We start from the raw sequence: 8016 nt of genomic DNA on the forward strand, positions 1-8016 counted from the left end.
CAGGGACTGGCTTGGAGGTGACCAACATGGAGGGGATTGCCATGGAGTGTCCCAGTGTGGAAGGGAATGTCATGGAGGGGGCCTGCTGTGCAGGGGCCCAGTTCCAGGTTTAGGGTGAACAGCTCCAGGCTGTCTGAAACAATTTCCTCTGCCACCTGCTCATTGCTCCCTTCCTCCTCTCCATTGCCCTCTTCCTCTGGGCTCACCCTGAACTCCATACCAGGACCTCCACAGGTGTCATAATGAAGTCCAGGCTCCATGGTGGGGTCACTCCCCATAAGCATGTGGAGCTGTTGGTAATAGCCGCAGGTCTGTGGAGCCACACCTGACCACTGGTTGGCTCCCTGGACTTTTTGATTGGCCTGACGGAGTTCTTTAACCTTCACCTGGCACTGCATAGAGTCTCAGGAGTAACCTTGGGCTGACATCTCGCGTGCCATCTGATCATAGATGGACACATTTCTCTTGGCCACCTGAAGTCTCTTCGCCACCGACTGGTCTCCCTAAATGGCAATGAGATCCAGAATCTCCTGGTGGGTACAAACTGGGGCTCTCTTGTGAGCCTGAGACATGCTATTCAGAGCACTACCCTAAGTGCTCATGATTGCAGAACAGGTCTTCCAATCGTTGCTACCTATGCAGTGCGATGCGATGGGCAAAAGGCTTTTTCATAATGGACGCCCTTTTTATTTGCAGGGTGGAGCTGCTAAATTCCAATTCAAATTTTACTTCAAATTCAATCCAAACTTCACGGGCTTACTTTGACCTTCTTCCTGTGCACCTGACAGCAGTGCACAACGAAGCGGCCATATTTGGAGGGTCACCGCGTAGCTTTGTGAGGTACATATGGGACACTTCTGGAGGCTAACAAATTCGAATTAAGAACATGGTGTTTCCACACTAGCTTTGATTCGAGATTTTAAATTTGAAATAGACGCTATACCCCTCCCATAACATCGATATTCTGTAATCGGCATTACACCTCAATAAATCGAGTTACTGGTGTAACCCTTCTATTAATGCCAGATGCCTGCCAGAAGGGCCGGGTTCAACTCTTGTGGGGTTTTCCTGTCAAGGATACAACCAACCGGCTCGAGCCCCCACCCAATGGCCTGGGACAATTTCACCCCCGTGCTGGGTGCCTGTAAGGCGGTTCTCCCCCCTACCTCACAAGCACAGAGTCTGAGATAGAAATGGCTTGTTTAATGACCATAACCTACCCCAAGGTTACAGCGACAGATGCAGTATATCTAAGCAAAGAAGAGACAAACCCCCTTTACCCAGGTACCATCCCCATATGCAGTAGAACCCAGTCTCTTGCTGGGGCTCCTGGCGCTTTACCCCATGCACAGTTACAGGGTGTACCTTCTGCGGTGCAGTCCCAAACCCGAAGCCCGCAGATACATCACCAGGGCAGTACTAGCTGTCCACTTGTCTGCAGCCTCCCCTTGCTGCCACCAGCCGCCCGCCGGTCGCCGCCGTCTGCCGCTCCTCCTACTGGCCGCCCACCGGTCACCGTCGTCCGCCGCCGCTCCTACCAGCTGCCCACTCTCGTTGCTCCTACATGCTGCCTGTCCATTGCCGTCATCGCTCCCAGCCCTACTGCCTGGGAGCACCCTAAGGCAGAACCCTGTGATTTCAGCTCTGCGTGGCCTCAGCTGCCACTCTGTGATTTCAGCTCTTGGTATCTCTCATATGGGGTTTCACAAACACCCTAGTATCCAGCTCTACCTTTCAACAGGTGGGGAGGGTTAGTCAAGTCAGGCTTATAGCTATATGGTCAAGGCATAGGCAGGGCCATACCCCTCAGTAAGCTGGCTCAACCAGTACCCCCTCCCCTCCCCTCCTCCCTTATGATGCTTTAAACCAGGGAGCCCTGTGTAATCAATGTTTTACACAGCTATGGCGACTGCCCTGTCCCCCACAACAACCCAGAGCATTGGTGAGATCTCACAACTCCCGCATTGTGTCAGCTTAAATTGTGATTTTACAACTACATGTTTACAATAGACCAAATCTCATGGCTTACTTGCTACCCATTAGGCTTTGCCTGAAAAGGTATCACACGTGCACACCTTTGCATTCTCATGCAGATGACCTCTGGGAGACACATTCCTCGCAGCCTTCAGCAGCACTGCATTCCTTCTGCCACATTCCCGACACTGGTATTACGTGTGAGGACAGTCATGTTTCAACATCGACCTACAGCCTTGAAATTTAAATTTATCTCGTAGTGTGGACGCAGCCTCTGTTTCTGTCCCACAGGGATCATGGTTGAACAAAGCTAGCACGATATCAAATAAAAAACATTGGCCCCAATTCATCCTAAGGCCTGTGTTGGCTTCTGCAGCTGTGCATCTTGGCAGAGGCCTCTCACATGAGCGGGCATGTAGAGAGGTCACACAAGAGCCACTCTGGTCCCACTGGCTGAGTGGGGACAGAGCTATGACGGTTGTGGAATGTGCTTCCTCAGCACCATTCCAATTCACTTCCATAAAGCGTGCTCCTGTTTAGACCCAGAGGCAATTTAAAAATATCTTCCCCTACCTGAAAATCAGAGAATGAGCAGGGCAGTAGCAGCATACTTACCCTTCCTTGGAAAAAATCCCGCTGCGCACAAGAGACCAATCAAACAATGCAGGTGTAATTTATACCTCCCTGCACCAACTTGGATGAATTTAAGGCTAAGTCTACACTGTAGGGGGTTTTTTGACATTACTTATTTCGACGTTGGGAAATCGCATTCACATAACCACAGCACTGTGAAATGGAGCGTTCTCATTTACAGCCATCATTCATAGCCGCAGCATTGCAAAAGGAGCCTTCACGTGAGACAGTAATAGCTGTGCTTTGTTCACACACATTCCTTTTCCACCTTGAAGAGTGTGTGTGGGGGGGGGGCGTTGTCAGCAAAACTCTTCTGCACAGCTGGAGTAATTATTTTGAGGGAAAAGCCCTCATCTCTAAATCATGTGCTTGGCTGTGTGAATGCTTTAAGGGAGTGGGGAGTTGGAAAAAGGTTTTAAAAACAAAACAAAACAAAAAAATGGTGTGGACAGATTTCCAATGAATGCTTTATTTTTTGTTTTTTTTTTTGTTTTTTTCACAAAATAAAGGTTTTTTTCTGAAAAAAAAAAAAACCCAAAAAAGGAACAGTTTAGACAATTCCTAAACCAGTAGCTCTCAATCTGTGGGTTGAGATCCCTAAGTGGGTCACGACACCATTGTAATAGGGTCACCAGCTCTGGTATTAGACTTGGTGGAGCCCAGAGCCAAACCCACAGCCCCACGGCCCCTCCCCCTGACTTGTCCAGGTTATATCATAATGTTTGTTGTCAGAAGACGCTCATTGTGCTATAAAATTTGAGAACCCCAATCTAAACCTATATTAGATTCATATTCAAAGCAGGTGTATCCAATACAGCTACAGCCCAATAGTTTAAAAGATAGTATTACCGATTTGAATAACAAAAAAGACCCATGAGACAGGTCCTGGAAATAAATATTATTTTACAGTAATAAATTTGGGGTATTTTTGTTTGATTTCTGAGTGTTGAGAAGCAGCTTGCTGGATACAGGTCTGCTTGGTCTGGTGTGAAACCTGATGCCATTAGCTCTATTACATCCCTTCAGCTGGTGTCTTTTATTTTCTCCCTTAGGCATGTGCGACTGCGTAGCTCACTCTGCCATAAAAACTAGCAGCCAATTGGAATTCCCAGCTGGGAGAAATAGGATGATGAGAGCCAAAGTGTCCAATTAACCTAATTTCTCTTTCATACTCCTTTCCTCCAAAGCTTGTCTGCACTGGAATGAATTAATCTTGACTAGTTAAAATTGCTGTGCCTTGGTCTGCACTGGAATGTTCAATTATATTAGTTAACACATAAAAACATGATTGTCAACTCAAGTATAGATTAGCCCTACAGCACTGGTATCTAGGCTTGACCTCTGATAATCAACACATCCACTGTTGTCTGGAGAGCCGTGTCTACACGAGCTGGCTACTTCGAAGTTGAAATTGACGTAAGGCGGCGAGACGTCAGTCGCTATCCCCATCAGGAGATGGGAATAGCGCCCTACTTCGACGTTCAATGTTGAAGTAGGGCACGTGTAGACGATCCGCGTCCCACAACATCGAAAGAGCGGGGTCCGCCATGGCGGCCATCAGCTGAGGGGTTGAGAGACGCTCTCTCCAGCCCCTGAGCTCTATGGTCGCCGCGTGCAGCAGCCCCTTAAAGCTCCCCGCCCCCTGAGTTCCTGTGCAGGAAGCTGAGAGCGCGTGCAGGCAGCAGCACTGCCATGCAGCCAGCCTGCACGCATCTCTGCAGCCCCAACCCACCACCCCCGCAGCGATGGCTGCCCGCTAGCCCCCCAAGCGCCACCAGGGCACCCCCCCAAGGGGAGCCAGGGCTCCCAGCCAGCCAGCCAGCCAGGGAAGAGGCAGCGGGTCCCCTCCTGGACGAAGGCCGAGATCCGGGACCTGCTGGGGCTCTGGGGCGAGGAGGAGGTGCTCCAGGTAAAGGGGAGCAAGAGGCGAAATGCAGATGCATTTGCTCGGCTGGCCAAGGGCCTGGCTGCCCGGGGTCACCCTGCCTGCACTCCTGACGATGTCAGGAGTAAGGTGAAGGAGCTGCGGCAGGGTTACGCCCGGGCCCGGGATGCGGCCAACTGATCTGGGGCCGCCCCCGCCACTTGCCCCTTTTACAGGGAGCTCAGGGCCATCCTGGGCCCGCGGTACAGCTCCTCCCCCCGGGCCACTCCTGACACATCGGCCGACGAGCCCCAGCAGGCCCCGGAGACGGAGTCCACCCTGGAGGCAAGCCCAGGACCCTAAGGGCCCCCTCAGGAGCCCACCCCTGGGATGCCGGAGGAGGAGGAGTGGGACTCCTCCAGCAACAGGGGGCTCCAGATCTCCATCCCGTCCTGGAGCTCCAGCAGGGCGTCTGCCCAGTGGGTGTCCCCCGACTGTGGGAGCGGACCGTCAGGTATGTACCCCCCCCGGTGCACACCCCCGGGGTTAAGGGGCAGGGACAAGGGACATGACCAGGGCCCTCCACATGCCCAGATGACCATGGCCCCAAGGACAGCAGTGGCATGTCCCTCAGAAGAGTACATCAGCCCCTGCCCCCTAGCAGGACAGTGCCATGCCCCATCCCTGGGGATGGAGGGTGCGGGACCTAGGGTCCCACGGGGGGGGGACCCATCATCAGCAGCAGCATCTCCTGGGGACGGGGACGGGGAACCAGCAGCAGAGGGGTGGGGGGACAAGGGCCATGGGTCAGGGCCCACACTAATGGCTGTCTCCACTCTTCTTCCCCCCTGTGTTCTGCAGCTGCACCATCGAAGGGGCCGGAGAGCGCCGGCAAGGTGTCCGTGGTCCTGGAGAGCCCACCGGGGCCATCTCAGCAGGCCAGCCCCTCGGCAGAGCACCAACCAGCCCCAGGACGGGGCCGACGTCAGAGCCACCCAAAGACGGTGACAGACCCCCAGCTGCTCGTGACCCTCCGGCGTCAGCTGGAGATGTCGGAGCAGCGCCTGCGGGTGGAGGAGCGGCCGTTGGAGCTACAAGAGCGAGCGCTGGCCTGGCGCCAGGAGGCTTGGGGGGCCTTCATGCGCACCTTCGAGCGCATAGCGGAACACCTGGCCCCCCATGCTGCACCACCTGCCGCTCTGCCTGCCGCTCCGACCGCCGTCCCACTGCCGTCCGCCACCCTGGGGCCTGCCACAGAGGGGGACCTGGGGCCTGTGGACACCAGCTGGCCATATTTGCCGGTTCGCCCGGCCCCCACCCAGCCTTGGCCAGGGCTCCAGCCGAGGCGAGGGTCACGCCCTCCAACCCTGGGCACGGGACATTAGGGGTGCGGGTCTGAGGACGTGGCCCTCCCTCCTTTGTACATATCACCCATTTGTAAATAGTTTGTGTTGGACCCTGTTCTGTTCTGCTTCCTGCCCCCCCATGTAAATAGTTCCCCCCTTTTTTTCTATGTGTGTGTATATATATATATATTATTAATAAGAGAATGCACTGTTTGGTTACAAACAACATGTCCATTTATTTGCCAGAAAAGTTGGGAGTGGGTGTGCTCTTGGGTGCTCTGTGGTGTGGGTGTGGGGGCAGGGAGTGTTGTGGAGGATGGGGGGGTGCAGTGGGTGGCCTGCCAGCGTTCACCCCGCAGCCTGGTCAAAATGGGCCCACAGGGCCTCCTGGACCTGGATCCACTCGGAGTCGACCTGGCCACTGGGGGCAGCGGGTGGCTGGACGTCGACCCTGCCAGCCTCCACAGCCCAGCCCTGGAAGAAGGCCTCTTTCTTGCTCTCCACCAGGTTGTGGAGTGCGCTGCATGCGCCCACAACCTGGGGGATGTTGGGGAGGCCTGCATCCAGGTGGGTGAGGGGACACCTCCAGCGCCCTTTGAGGTGGCCGAAAGTGCACTCGACCACCTGGCGCACATGGTTCAACTGCCTGTTGAACCGCTCCTGGCTGGCTGTGAGATGGCCCATGTAAGGGTGCATGAGCCAGTGCCGGAGGGGGTACGCCGCGTCTGCGACGACGCAGAGGGGCATGGTGGTGTCCCCCACAGGGATCTCCCGCTGGGGGATGTAGGTCCCTGCCTCCAGCTGGCGGCACAGGCCTGAATTTCTGAATACCCGGGCGTCGTGGGTGCTGCCAGGCCAGCCAACATAAATGTCCAGGAAACGGCCCCGGCTGTCCACCAAGGCCTGGAGGACCACCGAATGGTATCCCTTCCTGTTGAGGAAGCCTCCTCTGCTGTGCTCCGGGCACGGATGGGGATATGGGTCCCATCCAGAGCCCCAAAGCAATTTGGGAAGCCCAGGCTGGCAAGCCCCGCGATGGCAGCATCCAGGTCCCCAAGCCGCACGAGCCTGTGGAGGAGCAGGGTATTGACTGCACGGACGACCTGCAGGGGAAGGACATGAGAGAGCACCAGTGAGGGGTGTGCAGGGTGTGTCTGGCCCTCCACCCCAGGGCTCCCCTCCCCGGGCTCCCCCAGGGCTCCCCCCCGGGCTCCCCCCAAGCTCCCCCCCCCGGGTCCTCTTACCTCCATGAGGACAGCCCTGATGGTGGCCTTGCCCACGCCAAACTGCTGCCCTACAGATCAGTAGCTGTCTGGAGTGGCCAGGTTCCAGACAGCAATGCTGACCTGTTTCTCGACGGTGAGGGCATGTCGCATGGGGGTGTCCTGATGCCGTAAGGCAGGGGTGAGCCACTGGCAGAGCTCCAGGAATGTCTGCCGGCTCATGTGGAAATTCTGGAGCCAGTGCTCATTGTCCCACTCGCCGAGCACCACCCGCTCCCACCAGTCCGTGCTCATGGGGTAGCTCCACAGCCGGCAGCGTGTGCGGCGGGGGGGGGCGGAGGGCAGCAAGGTCTGGGGCTGCTTCCTCATCCCCTGGGAGCAGCTCCTCTTCCACGAATAAAAGGTGATCAGCTGCTTCCTGCATAGCATTGAGCAGGGCAAGCACTGCTCCTGCAGGGGCGGGTGTGTGGACTTCTGGCTGCTGCTGCTGCTGCTGCTGCTGCTGGGGGTCCATACTGCTTCAACGGGGTGTGCGTGCCTGTGGCTCTGCAGACCGCGTGCTGTGCAGGCTGAGTGTGTCTGGGAGGGGCTCTTTAAGGGAGCGGCTTGCTGTTGCCCCGGAAGTGCTAGTCCGCCCTGTGACCCTGTCTGCAGCTGTTCCTGGCATCCTTATTTCGATGTGGGCTGCTGTGGTGTGTAGATGCTCCCCTGCAGGGCCTACTTCGATGAAGAAGTGGGTCTGTCCCACGAAAGCTCACCTAATAAGCTATTTTGCTAGTCTTTAAAGTGCTACTTGACTGCTTTTTGTTTTGATAGTGTATAGACTAGCACGGCTCCCTCTCTGTTACTACTTCGATGTAGTGCTGCCCAACGTTGACGTTGAACGTTGACGGCACCAGCCCTGGAGGACATGTAGACGCTATTTATCGAAATAGCTTATTTCGATGTAGCATCCCTGTGTAGATGTAGCTGAGAA

This window comes from Carettochelys insculpta, chromosome 1, assembly GCF_033958435.1.
Source record: "Carettochelys insculpta isolate YL-2023 chromosome 1, ASM3395843v1, whole genome shotgun sequence".
Lineage (NCBI taxonomy): Eukaryota > Metazoa > Chordata > Testudines > Carettochelyidae > Carettochelys > Carettochelys insculpta.